At 25.5% G+C, this 15,915-nt stretch overlaps 1 protein-coding gene and 1 long non-coding RNA gene across 2 annotated transcripts in view; both read left to right on the top strand.

The window, feature by feature from the left end:
- Positions 1 to 2,488: 2,488 nt before the first annotated feature.
- On the top strand, positions 2,489 to 3,045 carry LOC124418522. The gene is made up of 2 exons (XR_006940056.1): positions 2,489 to 2,723; positions 2,917 to 3,045. It is a non-coding gene; the product is annotated as an uncharacterized LOC124418522 (long non-coding RNA).
- Positions 3,046 to 3,249: 204 nt separating this feature from the next.
- Positions 3,250 to 15,915, top strand: part of LOC111683073 (putative uncharacterized protein DDB_G0282133) — a 68,463-nt gene continuing 55,797 nt past the window's right edge. The window contains exon 1 of the mRNA XM_046945125.1: positions 3,250 to 3,383. The gene's annotated coding sequence lies outside the window, so the exon portion shown is untranslated. The remainder of the gene's footprint in view (positions 3,384 to 15,915) is intronic.

The raw sequence follows: 15,915 nt of genomic DNA on the forward strand, positions 1-15,915 counted from the left end.
GTTAGTTAGTTAGTTAGTTAGTTAGTTAGTTAGTTAGTTAGTTAGTTAGTTAGTTAGTTAGATAGTTAGTTAGTTAGTTAGTTAGTTAGTTAGTTAGTTAGTTATTTATTTAGTTAGTTACTTAGTTAGTTAGTTATTAATCCCTTTTCTTACTCGTTCTCTTTCTCAATTGTTTGTTCCTTCGATCACTGCTTCGCCCGTATGTTCTGTTTTGAAGCTTTTTCATATTCGTTTGTCCTCAGTACTAAATACTAAGACTTCAACTAAAACTTTTAGTACATTCTTCTGTAAGTACTTCCTCTCATTTGCCTCTCACATGAATTCAGTTTCTACTTATTTTTGTCCGTCTACCAAACTTAAAGATATTCATATTGCATTGCATTAATGTTGTTGTTGCTGTTGTCATTCATATCGGTGTTTTGTTGTGTGTTAATCAGTTGTTCACGGTTTTCATTACAGTTTTAATTTTTGTTGTTTTGGTTTTTGTTTTATTCATTTATGTACTTTTAATATTTTTGTTACACTTTGTTTTTCACCTTTATCTTTTACTCTCATATCCTCTCTTTGTCATACTTTGTTGAGAATGAAAATACAATCATGAAGACAAATCTTTAAGAAGAAGTCGTTTTTGTTTTCAGGTGAGAATTTTATTTAGTTTTTGTTTTGTTTATCTCCAGATATGATGATGTGAGCATGAAAAAGAGCTAAAACAGTTCCACTTGCATACAATTAAACATTAAAGTGTGTGTGTGAGTTTTTGTTTAAAAATGTTGGGTAAATGATAAAAAGGGATTTTTTTTGTTTGGAACTTAACAGTTTTAAAGTACTTTTTTCAGAATTGTAGAAAAATTATAAAAAAATTACTTATTTGATTACTTTTCATCTCGCATAAATAATTCTAATTTTTTTAATACTAATTTTTTAGTACAAAATAGTGTTTATTTAATTGTATTTATTTATTTATTTATTTATTTATTTATTTATTAATAAATCTTGTTTTACACTACTGCATGTGGTTGGTGATCAGACCCCTTCCATGATTTCTAATCGCCTAGTATCCCAGCAAAATATTTACTTACCCGGTAAGTAGGCAAGTAATATTGGAGTGTAAGTAGTTACCTTTTGGGTGAATAACTACTTATTTTTGTTCGACTATGACCAAAAAATAACTGGTTACAAATCTAATGAGATTAAAAACTATTTTCTTACTTAATGCCCCATTAAAAAGTAATTTTATTATTCTATCTGGAATGGTTTCCACACATACATATGTAATATCGACATTTCTTGAAAAAAATTTCAAAAATCGACTGCGGTTAGAAATAACAACTAATTCCTTGTTGGATGTACGCTATAGACAATTGATAATAAAATTCAATTCACAACAACTAATTTATGTTATTGATAACAACAACTCATTACCAAGTAATGTATGAAATAACTACATTACCTACAATACTCATTACCAAATTTTAAAATATTTTACTGGCATGTTGCTTTGTTACAGTTTAAACAGATAATGAGTTATAAATATATTTTCTTTGTTTAAACATTAACTATTTACCTAAGGGTAAATGAATAAGTGCAGTTAATTTATTACAAAATGGACAAAGAAAGAAAAACTAAGTGCACTTAACACTGATAATGAATTTTATGAAAAAGAGTTACTGAAGAGTTTTTGGAATAAATAAAAAATGTCATATAAAAGCATTTAGGTTTCGAAATTGTTTAAAGCAGATTTCATCAAATGTGTCCACTAAAAGTTTAAAACCAATCTATAAAATAATGAATCAATTGACGATTATGACATTACTTGTCTAATTACTATCTATTTTAGTTCTAGTTCTGTTCTAGTTCTGTTCTAGTTCGGTTCTAGTTCTGTTCTAGTTCTAGTTCTGTTCTAGTTCTGTTCTAGTTCTGTTCTAGTTCTGTTCTAGTTCTGTTCTAGTTCTAGTTCTGTTCTAGTTCTGTTCTAGTTCTGTTCTAGTTCTGTTCTAGTTCTGTTCTAGTTCTGTTCTAGTTCTGTTCAAGTTCTGTTCAAGTTCTGTTCTAGTTTTGTTCAAGTTCTGATCTAGTTCTAGTTCTGTTCTAGTTCTGTTCTGGTTCTGGTTCTGGTCTAGTTCTGTTCTAGTTCTGTTCTAGTTCTAGTTCTGTTCTAGTTCTGTTCTAGTTCTGTTCTAGTTCTGTTCTAGTTCTGTTCTAGTTCTGTTCTAGTTCTGTTCTAGTTCTGTTCTGGTTCTGTTCTAGTTCTGTTCTAGTTCTGTTCTAGTTCTGTTCTAGTTCTGTTCTAGTTCTGTTCTAGTTCTGTTCTAGTTCTGTTCTAGTTCTGTTCTAGTTCTGTTCTAGTTCTGTTATAGTTCTAGTTCTGTTCTAATTCTGTTCTAGTTTTGCTTTGCGCAGTTTTAAAATTGTGTTTCGTTTGGTTTTTTTTATACAAATTTGTTTGTAATTTCAGCTACATTAGCCTTACTAGCCGTGTAACTAGCGAGAGTATCTGTGTGAGTACAGGTAAATATGTATATGAGAGTGTGTTAGCTGAGAGAGTTGCTTTTAAAGGTTTTGCAGTATGTTTTCTTGTTGTTTTTTTAGTTACCAAGACCATTGAAAACGTTTCGTAAGTTTCAAGACGAAAGAAAAGAAAGCGATTTAGTTCTTCAACGACTGCTGAACGAGTTGGTGGTGGTTATATTAAAAACGTTTTAAGATTGAAAAGAATTAAAAAAGTAATATAAGAAAAAAATAATAAAAACAAAAATATATAAAAAGAAAAATAATAATATTAAAGACGCGTTTTGCTAATAACGGTTTTTTTGAGATAAAAAGAAAAAAACTTAAAAATTTTATAATGAAAAATTATTGAAAAGAAAAAAATTTATTAAGAAAATAATTTAAAAGAATTTAAGAAAATTTTATAAGAGTTTACAGGTTTAACAACAAAAATTGAAAAAAAAGAAAAAAATATATTATGCAAAAAAGTTAGCAACAAGGCTTAGATAGAAACAACAAAATAAAAGCCATTTAAAACAAGTTTCCTTTTAAAGCCAACAAAATATTGCTAAAGAAAATAAAGAAATAAGTTTATGTGAAAGAAAACAAAATTTTTTTAAAAGTGATTGATTTTATGAAAATTAAAAGAAATTTTTATAAAAAATTTAAAATTAAATTTAAAGAAATTTTTATAAAAAAATTTAAAGAAAACAAATTAAATTTCAAAAAAAAAAAATTAAACAAAAAATTGTGTGAAAAAATTAAAAAATTTTAGGAAAAAAAAAACTTGGAAAATTAAAGAAAAATCTTGGAATTGAAAAAGCTAAACCCTTTATTTCTGGAACTTTTCTTAATTAAATGGATTATTTTTATTAAATATTTGTCATTATTTTATGGTGAGTTTTAAATGTTATTTGTTAAGAGAAATATAATTTTGCAAAATTTTTTTTTAGAATTTTTCTAGCGTTTTTTGTAGCTTTTGCTTTTTTTTTTGCAAAATAACTAAAATTTAGCCAGTTGTATGTGTGTTTTGTGTGTATTTTTATTTTATTTGTTTTTCACCTCTCTTTTCTTTTTGTATTCTATCTACCTTTTGTCTTTCTTTATAGCAGATCAATTGTCAGAATAAATGTGCAAAAAAAAGTTGTTTTTTTTCTTCTTTCATATTTGCAAATACAAAGATCTGGAGTATAGGAAAATCTATATAAAAATTATAACAACAACTATATAAAACAAAACGAGGGGGGGAGGTTAATCAATAAAAAACAATAAAAAAATTTGCATAATTATTATTGTTGTTAGTATGACTGTTTCAGTTTTTAGTTGGAATTATAGAAATAATTTCTATAATTTCTAATGTGGAGTTTATTATAAGTTTGTATCACACAGAAATTTTAATCCTACACTAATCGGTTTAGTAATAGGCTCAGAATTGCTTTCTGATTCCAATTAGTTCCGTCTGTCCGTCCGTCTGTCCGTCCGTCCGTCCGTCCGTCTGTCCGTCCGTCCGTCCGTCTGTCCGTCCATCCGTCGGTCCGTCCGTCCGTCCGTCCGTCTATCCACATCGTCTGTGTATGCCCATGTAAACCTTGTGCGTACGCTACAGATGGCAATAATTTTTGAAAATTTAGCACATACTCTTCTTTTGAGTCAAGTACAAAGTCAACTGTTTAAAATCGTTACATTTGTTCAATTCACATTCGCTGTTGTATGGTTGTATCGTCTAGCTTCAATAGAGAAAATTTTAAATTTTAGAAAAAAATTTCAAAATTTTAGAAAAAAATTTCAAAATTTAGAAAATATTTAAAAATTAACAAACAAATTAGAAACAAATTTCAAAATTTTAGTAAAATATTAATCGTTTAAGGAAAATCTAAAGTTTTATAAACAATTAAACAAAAAAATTCAAAAATTAGAAAAAAATTTTCAAAATTTCAAAATTTAGAAAAAAAAATTCAAAATTTAGAAAAGATTTAAAAAAATAAGATAAAAATTAGAAACAAATTTAAAAATTTTATTAAAATTTTAATCTTTTAAAAAAATTCTAAAGTTTTTTAAAAAAAAATTAAGCAAAAAAATTCAAAAATTAGAAAAAAATTTAAAATTTTGAAAAATTTTCAAAATTTAGAAGAAATTTAAAATTTAGAAATATTTTCAAAATTTAGAAAAAATTTAAAATTTTAGAAAATAAATTCAAAATTAAGAAAAAAATTTCAAAATTTAGAAAATATTTAAAAATTAAGAAAAAAATTAGAAACAAATTTCAAAATTTTAGTAAAATTTTAATCTTTAAAAAAAATTCTAAAGTTTTTTTTTAAAAAATTAGAAAAAAAATATTAAAAAATTGGAAATTTTTTTTTCAAAATTTAGAAAAAATTTCAAATTTTAGAAAAAATTTCAAAATTTAGAAAAAAATTTTAAAATTTAGGAAAAAAATATCAAAATTTAGAAAAAAATGTAAAAATTTAGAAACGATTTCAAAATTTTATAACAATGTTAATCTTTTAAGGAAATTACGTATTTTCAAAAAAATAACATTTTCAAAATTAAAGAAAAATTTAATTTAATTTAACCAAAAATTTTAGAAAAATTTTAAAAATTTAAGAAAAATTTTAAAAATTTTAAAAATTTATGAAAAATTTTCAAAATTTAAGAACAACTTTAAAAATTTAAAAAAAATTTATAATTTTAAATTATTTCAAAATTGTTTAAAATGCTTAACTTTAAAAAAATATACAAAAATTATTTTTTGAAAAAAATCTAGTTATAAAATAAAAAAATAAGATGAAATTTAAAAATTTTTGGAAAATTTCAAAAATTTAATTAACTAAACAAAAAGTCAACCACAGACCATAATACAAAAAATCTAGTTTATCTAAACTTTAAAAATAAACTTCATTTGTATTTTAATTGAATATTTTTTTTAAACACTGAAGTAAAACTTCCGCCATCTAACAACTCTGTTTAAAAGTAAATATGTTTTTAGTTTTCTAATTAGAATAAGACAATTTTTTTTTCAATGTCAAACTGAGTTTTTTTTTAATACAAAAGTAATAAATTTAAAAAGGAAGTAGTTTTATAAAAAAGAACGTTTCTTTTTTGACTAAAATAATACATATATATATTTTTTTAATACAATTAAACATTTGGCCCAATTTTTTTGACAGTGAACACAAAAAGTCGCAACCAAAACTCCTTAAAAATTTAGCACAACAGGCGGAATAACTCACTTTCTTTCAACAGAGTCATTGTTTATTAATTTATTTATTTAACTTTTTTTATAAAAAAATTTTCCCTCAAGCTGTTTCGAAAATTTGCTCTAAATGCACAAAGACTCAGAGAATAAATCAAGAACCAAACCGAAAATCATAATTATGAGCAAAACAAAAAAAACGTAAATATTATTAAAAAAAAGCAACTTTCTAAAGAAATTTCTTTATACAAAAGGGTAATTAAAGCAAAATATTAAAAAAATATAACCAAAAAATTATATGCTTAAAAAATCATAAAAAAAACTGAAAGTACTTGTCATTTTAATCAAAAAACCATTAAAAAAACAGCTGAATTTTACCAAAAAAAACTAGTACCATGTATCATTTTGTTATTGAAACAGTTAAAATGACAGTTAAACTCACACTGACAGCCACACCTGTATTCATACAAAACGCAGGCACGCACAAACAAACACAAACTAACATGTTTGTTCATGTTTATGAGATGTGAACAAGTGTATTTCAAAAAAAAAAAAAAAACAACAACAACAAAAACTTTTATACCAATTTTCAGTTATACATATGACAGTTTTTTTTTAAATTAATCGTTTAAGCGGCTTTTAAGTTTTTTTCTTGAACATTTCTTTTTAATGGCAAAAATAATATAAAATATTGGCATCATTAAGATTTGGAAAAGAATTGTTGGGAAGTGTGTGAGAGTTTGAGGAATTAGTAACCGGGTAGTAATGGGTATTAGTTCCACATTACCCACAGAGAGTTCAGTTATAATCTAGTTCAGTTCTAGTTCAGTTCTAGTTCAAATCTAGTTCAGTTCTAGTTCAGTTCTAGTTCAGTTCTAGTTCAGTTCTAGTTCAGTTCTAGTTCAGTTCTAGTTCAGTTCTAGTTCAGTTCTAGTTCAGTTCTAGTTCAGTTCTAGTTCAGTTCTAGTTCAGTTCTAGTTCAGTTCTAGTTCAGTTCTAGTTCAGTTCTAGTTCAGTTCTAGTTCAGTTCTAGTTCAGTTCTAGTTCAGTTCAGCAGCTGTCATTTATTGACATAAAAATGTCAACCATAAAAGTCATAAAATCATTGATAAATACAATTTCCTACAAAATAATTATGAAATTTTACAAAAAAACATATTAAGAATTGATTAAAAGAACAAGTTTAAGACTTCCTCGGCAAATTTCAGATTTGTTGTTTTTTTTTTTTTTTGTCTTTCTTTCAACAACACCTTTCGGCTTTTTGGGATAACGTAAAGTTTACGTTGCCTTAGCGTGTCTGATTTGTTGTTATTGCTACTTTTACAGCTCAAGACTTTTATCGTAATTTAGCGGAACCCTGTGAAGTGTGTGGCATTTAAAGGAAACCTGACCTGCAGATGCTGTTCGTTTTTTTTTTTTTGCTTTAATTTGAATTTAATAATGAAATTTTAAGGGAATATAAAAAAGGATTTTTGTTTAAATTTAAGTTTTTTTTTTTTTTTGAGGAACTTTTCTTAAAATCCATTTTATGTATGTTTATTATCACATTTTATTTACAGACTTCTTGAAAGAAGTTTTAAAGAGAATTAACAAAAAAAAAAACTTTAAAGCTTTTTTTTGTGAAGATTTTAAGAAGAATTGCAAACAGGTTGAGAGGAGTTTCTTTTTTTTGGTTGGTTGTTGGTTGGTTCGATCGTTTTTTTTTTGACTTGTGTGAATGAGGATGTTGAGGTTCTTTATGGCAGAACATGAGTTTTTAAAGAAGCAGCTTTGTTGATGTTGTCGATTTTGATAGTTTTTTTTTTTGCCATGGCCTTTTTATTTAACTTCTTTTTTAGTTTTAAAATTTATCAGTTTTGTTTTGCTTGTTGAAGTTTGTTTTTTCTTAACTGCGATTTCTACCAGTTTTAAACTAGTTTTTTTTGTTTTACTTCTTAACCCTTTCCCCCTTTTGCTCTTTTCCCTAAAAACGATTGGTTTATAGTTGATTTATTTAAATTTAGTTTTCTGTCAATTTCAATATTTTATTTGTTTAAAAAAACCCCATCAAATACCGCCTTGATTTAATTACGAGTTAAAATTATTTATCAGTTTAAAATTTTTGGTTTTTTTCAAAACAAAAATCTTGTTTTTTTTAAACAATAAAAATTTTTTGTTTTATTAAAAAAGGGCTTTTTTCTAAATCTCGTGTTTTAGTTACAGTCACGTTTTTTATTCGTTATTTAAGTTTATTAAACATTAATTTATTCTATTTATATACATACAACAACAACAGCAACAAAAACACACTTAAATTGCTCAATAAGTGTGTAAAGTTAATGAAAGCAAAACTGGTTGTGTTTAAATTGTCATCGATTTGAAATGAATTACTAATTTAAAATTTTTTGGTGATTTTGTTAAATTGCCTAAAATTTGGTTAATAATTGAAAAATGTTAAAAATTCTTTTTGAGTTTTAAAGTTAATACAATGAGCTTTCATTACACCAAATATTTCTTAAATCTAACCAAAAGTTTCTTTTGAAAACTTAAACAAAGTTTCATAGAATTTTTGAAAATTTTGTTAAAAGTTAAAATTTCAAACTTTCTTAAATTGCCTAAAACTTTGTTAATAATTGAAAAATGTTCAAAATTCTTTTTCAGTAGTAAAGTTAATACAATAAGCTTTCATTACACCAAATATTTCTTAAATCTAACCAAAAGTTTCTTTTTAAAACTTAAACAAAGTTTCATAGAATTTTTGAAAATTTTGTTAAAATTTCAAACTTTCTTAAATTGCCTAAAACTTTGTTGATAATTGAAAAATGTTCAAAATTCTTTTTTAGCGTTAAAGTTAATACAATGAGTTTTCATTACACCAAATATTTCCTAAATCTGGTTAAAAGTTTCGTTTTTAAAAATTGAACAAAGTTTTATAAAATTTTGTTAAAAGTCAAAATTTAGTACTTTCTCAAATTGCCTAAAACTTTGTTAATAATTGAAAAATGTTCAAAATTCTTTTTCAGTATTAATGTTACTACAATGAGCATTCATTACACCAAATATTTCTTAAATCTAACCAAAAGTTTCTTTTTAAAACTTAAACAAAGTTTCATAAAGTTCAAAATTTTGATAAAAGTCATATTTAGTGATTTCTCAAATTGCCTAAAACTTTGTTAATAATTGAAAAATGTTCAAAATTCTTTTTCAGTATTAAAGTTAATACAATGAGCTTTCTTTACAACAAATATTTCTTAAATCTAACCAAGAGTTTCTTTTTAAAACTTAAACAAAGTTTCATAAAATTTTTCAAAATTTTGTTAAAAGTCAAATTATAATACTTTATCAAATTGCCTAAAACTTTGTTAATAATTGAAAAATGTTCAAAATTCCTTTTCAGCATTAAAGTTAACACCTTGAACCTTCTTTACAGCAAATATTTCTTAAATCTAACCAAAAGTTTCTTTTTAAAACTTAAACAAAATTTTATAAAATTTTTGAAAATTTTATAAAATTTTTGAAAATTTTGTTAAAAGTCACATTTTAGTGCTTTCTCAAATTGCCTAAAACTTTGTTAATAATAGAAAAATAACAAAAATTCTTTTTCAACATTAAAGTTAATACAATGAGCTTTCATTACACCAAATATTTCATAAATCTGGTTAAAAGTTTTATTTTAAAACTTAAACAAAGTTTTAAAAAATTTTTGAAAATTTTGTTAAAAGTCAAAATTTAGTACTTTCTCAAATTGCCTAAAACTTTGTTAATAATTGAAAAATGTTCAAAATTCTTTTTCAGTATTAATGTTAACACCTTGAACTTTCTTTACACCAAATATTTCTTAAATCTAACTAAAAGTTTCATAAAATTTTTGAAAATTTTGTTAAAAATCACATTTAAGTACTTTCTCAAATTGCCTTAAACTTTGTTAATAATAGAAATATAACGAAAATTATTTTTCAATTTTAAAGTTAATACAATGAGCTTTCATTGCAGCAAATATTTCCTAAATCTGGCCACATGGTTCTTTCTAAAACTTAAAAAAAGTTTTATAATTTTTTTTTAAACTTTTATAAAAGTCACATTTAAGTTCTTTCTCAAATTGCCTAAAACTTAATTAATATTTAAAAAATGATAAAAATTCTTTCTTTATATTTAAGCTAAAGCTTTAAGCTTTCATGTTCATCAAAAATCTTTAAAGTTGTTTAATATGTTGATTTTTAATATTTTACAAAGCTGAGTTAACTTTTTGCACGAAAATGGTAAAAATTCTTTCTGTATATTAAAGCTAAAGCTTTGAGCTTTCATTTTTACTAAAAAGCTTTAAAAATCGGTTTATATGTTGATTTTTAATATTTTAACAAGCTGAGTTAACTTTTTAACAGATTTTGTTTAATAAACCAAAATAAGAGTTTAAGAAATTGCTTAAAACTTTTTTTATAGCTTAGAAATGACTAAAATTATTTCTTTATATTAAAGCTAAAGCTTTAAGCTTTCATTTTCATCAAAAATCTTTAAAATCGTTTAATGTGTTGATTTATAATATTTTAACAAAGTTGAGTTAACTTTTTGCATGATTTTGTTTAACAAATCCAAAAAAAGGCTTTAAGAAATTGCTTAAAACTAGGTTTATAGCTTAAAAATGACTAAAATTATTTCTTTATATTCAAGCTAAAGTTTTGAGCTTTCATTTTTACTAAAAAGCTTTAAAATCGTTTAATGTGTTGATTTATAATATTTTAACAAAGTTGAGTTACGTTTTTTGCAAGATTTTGTTTAATAAATCATATTAAGTGTTTGTTTATAGTTTACAAATTTTAAAAATTGTTTTTTTGTATTAAAGCTAAAGCTTTAAGCTTTAATTTTAACAAAAAAATTTTAAAATTGTTTAATATGTTTATTAATAATTTTAAAGCTAAAGTTTTTTATTAGCAAAATTTATTTTATTTTCTTTCAACAATTTACTTTCAATTTCAAACCACTAATTTTGTTACCATTTTTATTTTTTTTTTTTTTTTTTTGTCAAACAACTCTAATCGGCTTGATCTTTTGATATAAATTTTATTTATTTATACATTTTTTTTAATAAATCTATAACAATAACTTGCAAAACCAAAATTTACATAAGAAAAAAATTGTTGTTTATTTAGCTATTATTTAATTTCATATTATTGTGTAATTTTGTTTTTTATAAAAAACAGAAAAAAAAACAAAATTTATAAGTGAACAAAAAAACTCATTTCTATTGTTAGAATTTAGTCATTGATCGATGTTTAAAAAGTATTTTTAAAAACCGTAAAATTTTAGTTAAAGACAATGACAAATTTGTTTTTAGTGTTTAATTTTGTTTCAAACAAAAAACCACTTGTTATGTAAATATTTTTAATTTAATTATTAAAACTATATAAACAATTTAGTTTAAAGAAAATAATTTAAAAAAACAAAATATTTCTTAAAAATTTTATTCAAACAAAATCTTTTAATAGCTTTATTTGCTGCTTAAATTAGTCATTCTCAAATCTAATTTTAGTTTCTTTTCTATTCTTATAAAAAACTTTAAAAATCTTCTATTCCCTTTATATTAATGTTGTTTTTAGCACAAACCTTCCGCCTTTTGAAATATAAACCTTTTTTTTTCTTAAGTAACAACCAATAATTGTAGGTCACTGCAACAATAACAACAACAACAACAACAGAAAAAAATAGTAAAACCAACCTTGACTTCAAACATTATAATGGTAACGGTTTGTCCGTCGTTCAAATTAAGTCGTATCAAAAAGCAAAAAAAAAAAACCCTCATGTAAAAACAATCAAAATTAAAATACACTTAAAGTTGGTTAAAGCCACAAAAAAAGAGGTTTACTTTGTTAGTTGTTTAGTAATTATTTTGCAAAACTCTTGTACAGTAAGCGCCATAAGCTATCATACACTAGACTATATTTCAAAATGTAAACAAACAAATCATTTACTTGATTATAATCTACAAACCGACTATGAACTATAGTCCAGAATATGAGCTAAACTATAGACTGGACTATGGTCTAAACTAAAGACTAGTGTAGAAAAAACTGTTGCCTATAATATGGACTAGACTGTAGTTCATAGTATAGTTCAGACAAAAGACTAGATATACGCCCAACTATAGAATCGAGAATCAAGACTATACAAACTTCTGACCAGACTCTTTTTAAAAGACTCCACTACTGACTAAGCTTGACTATAGTCCAGACTATAGGCTTGACTATATTCCAGACTATAGGCTTGACTATAGTCCAGACTATAGGCTTGACTATAGTCCAGACTATAGGCTTGACTATAGCCCAGACTATAGACTTTACTATAGTCCAGACCATAGACTTGACTCTAGTCCAGACTATTGACTTTAATATAGTCCAGACCATAGACTTAACTATAGTCTAGACTATAGACTAGACAATAGTCCAGACTATAGACTTAACTATAGTCCAGAATATAGACTAGACAAAAGTCCAGACTATAGACTTGACTTTAGTCCAGATTATTAACTTGACTATAGTCCAGACTATAGACTTGAGTATAGTCCAGACTATAGACTAGACTATAATCCAGACTATAGATGTGACTATAATCCAAACTATAGACTAGTCTATAGTCTAGTCTATAGTCTAGTCTATAGTCTAGTCTATAGTCTAGTCTATAGTCTAGTCTATAGTCTAGTCTATAGTCTAGTCTTTAGGCTAGTCTTTGGTCTAGTCTATAGTCTAGTCCAAAGTCTAGTCTATTGTCTAGTCTGAGGTCTAGTATATAGTCTAGTCTGCAGTCTAGTCTGTAGTTTAGCCTATATTCTAGTCTGTAGTTTGTCTATAGTCTATTCTATTGTCCACTCTATGGTCTTGTCTATAGTCTAGTCAATAGCCTAGTTTATAGTATTTAGTTTAGTCTATTGTCTTGTTAATAGCCTAGTTTAAAGTCTAGTTATAGTCTGTAGTCTTGTATACTATATACTAGTCAATAGCTTAGTTTTTAATACTACCACCTTAAAACATTTTCATACATTTTGTAGTTAATTATTTTTCCCCTCTTCTCAAGCTCTATTCTTTTCCTAATCTGATCCTTAATCTTTTGTTATGAAAATATTGAATTGTAATATAAATAAATAAAAAACGATAATCTATAATTATTATAAACATGTATTAAAATAAATTGTTTATTATGATTATGATTTTTTTTCATAAATATTCTGACAAGATAAACACACACTCAAACAGCAGAGAGATATAAAGCAAATCATATCAGTTCCTATTGACCAGGGTCATTTACGTTTATTAATATTATTTTATCTCCATTGCGCTATTAAAAAAAATAAACCAACAACAATAAGTCATAAAAATTAAAGACAACTTTCATTAAAGTATTATAGTTTGGATTTTGTTGGTTTTTTTCATTTGTAGGTGAACAAGTATCTAAACCATAACCACACCAAAGATACTTACTTCTACTTTATGATTTTTTTTATAGAAAATTATTTTTTTTATTATAAATATTATTTGTTTGGTTTAGCAAAATGGCCAAACCCATTTATTGTTTAGTTTAAATCGGCGTTTTTTTATAGAAAAAAATCATAAAACTTTATTATTGTTAAGGCTTAAAAGGAGAGCCTTGTTTATATGAGAAAGAAAAATTGTATAGTTGAGGTCTTTAAAGGTTTTAAACTTTATACAGAAATAAGGTGGAGGCTGTTAGTGAGATGTTTATATATATTTTTTGCCTATTTATAAGATTTTTATGATGTTAGATAGAAAATCAATCAATTAAATTGATATGGGGACAAAATAATAGTTTTTGTGGAGGTGGTTTTTTAAGTACAATAATAAGTCCGGTCTAGCCCAAAGTTTGGACTATATAGCGGTCTTTTGTTTGGTCTATAGTTTGGACTATTTAATTGTTTATAGTTTGAAGTATTGTATGGACTATAGTGTAGCCCATAGTCTTATATATAATTTGTTCTATAGTCTAGTTTATGGACTGGACTCTGAACTTCAGTTTAGTAATAGTATAATATAGACAAGACTATAGTCTGGATTATAGTCAAGTCTATAGTCTAGACTATAGTCAAGTCTATAGTCCAGACTATAGTCAAGTCTATAGTCCAGACTATAGTCAAGTCTATAGTCTATACTATAGTCTGGACTATAGTCTAGTCTATAGTCTGTACTATAGTCTAGTCTATAGTCTGGACTATAGTCTAGTCTATAGTCTGGACTATAGTCTAGTCTATAGTCTGGACTATAGTCTAGTCTATAGTCTGGACTATAGTCTAGTCAATAGTCTGGACTATAGTCTAGTCTATAGTCTGGACTTTAGTCTAGTCTATAGTCTGGACTATAGTCTAGTCTATAGTCTGGTCTATAGTCTGGACTATAGTCCAGACTATAGTCTAGTCTATAGTCTGGACTATGGTCTAGTCTATAGTCTGGACTATAGTCTATAGTCTAGTCTATAGTCTGGACTATAGTCTGGACTATAGTCTGAACTATACTCTAGTCTTAAGTATCGACTATAGTCTAGTCCATAGTCTTTAGTCTGGACTATAGTCTTTTCTATAGTCTGGACTATAGAGTTTTCTATAGTCTGGACTACAGTCGTTTCTATAGTCTGGACTATAGTCGTTTCTATGGTCTGGCCTATAGTCTTGTAAATAGCCTGGATTATAATCTAGTTTAAAGTCTGTACTATAGTTAACTCTTTTACCTGCACTATAGACTAGTCTAGTTTGAACTATAGTCGGGAAGTTAGTCTATTCAGTTTATAGACTATACTTTAGTCTAGAATAGTTATAATTACACAGCCTTATGACAAATGTAGGGTATATAACAAAACAAATTCTCTTGGATACATCCCCACCATTTATGCCAAACATTAAAACAAATCTAAATTTGAAAGCACCTTCTTGCCTTCGAATACAATAGAACTGATGCGAATAGAAAAAAATGTATAGACAATAGAAGACGAAACTTGAGTGAGTAAGAGTATTAACACTTGATTAAGTTAAACACCATAAAATTACATTAATGCGATTCTTAGTCATGGATGTGCGTACGTACGTATGTATGTATGTAGGTACGAGTGTTCACAAATAATTCACACATCCCATCACTGTCTTTACAAATGCTAGAGTGGTTACGTGGGTTCCATTAAAGAAAACAAAATCACCAGAGAAATAATCATCAATTTTGTATTAGAGAAAGAAACCAAATCGTAGAAGAAATACAAATCTGACTAATACTATGTAAAGTGATTGACAGACTGACTGCATGAATGAATGACTGACAGTTTAACTTGACCTTGAAGTTTAGTTTAGATTATTTTATTGTTTATGTGTGTGTTCTTGGTCAGCTTATGTCCATCGATTTGTTAGATAAATAGAAGCATTTAACACTGATGCCTGGGTGTTTGATGAAAAATGCTAGTGCTTTGAAACATTGAATATAACATTTTAATGGAAGAAAACCCTTAAGTTTTTGTCAGAGTTCTCAGTGTTAAGAAATTTCTATTAAGTATTGAATAAATAGTCTGCAAATGATAAATATATTAAAGAAATCAGTTTTATAAGTATTAAATAAATACTAAACTAATAATCATAATACGATGAATACATTTACTTAATACTTAGTTAGATAGATAGGCAGCTAGATAAATAGTCAAACAACAAAATAAAATATTTTCTGGTAATAATTGATGTGAATATTGTATTAAGTTGTTGTTGATTGACTACCTAATTAACCGATGACATGTAACAAATTTCTTCATAGTTTATACAAGTGAAACATATATAGACATACAAATAAATTGCAGCATATTAATTTATATACAAACATTATTAAACAATTTCTTTTTTTTTTTTTTGTTTTTGGCTTAAAACCGCATTTAATTAAGCAGAAGAAAACACAAGAATATAAAAATACGAATTCTAAGTAATATTTAATATAATTAAATGTACACATAGAGAAAGACAAATGTCTATAGTTTACTTTAGCTTACAGTTTAGTTTTAAATATGTGTACAGTCTAGCCAAAAACAGGACTTCAGCTTTATCTATAATTATAACTATCGAATAGTTACTGGAGTAAACAATAGTTTTTTTAGACTACAGTCTAAATAGTAGTCTAATTTTTAGGCTATAGTCTAGTCTATAGTCTAGTCTATAGTCTAGTCTATAGTCTAGTCTATAGTCTAGTCTATAGTCTAGTCTATAGTCTAGTCTATAGTCTAGTCTATAG

The sequence above is a fragment of the Lucilia cuprina genome, chromosome 2 (assembly GCF_022045245.1).
Source record: "Lucilia cuprina isolate Lc7/37 chromosome 2, ASM2204524v1, whole genome shotgun sequence".
Lineage (NCBI taxonomy): Eukaryota > Metazoa > Arthropoda > Insecta > Diptera > Calliphoridae > Lucilia > Lucilia cuprina.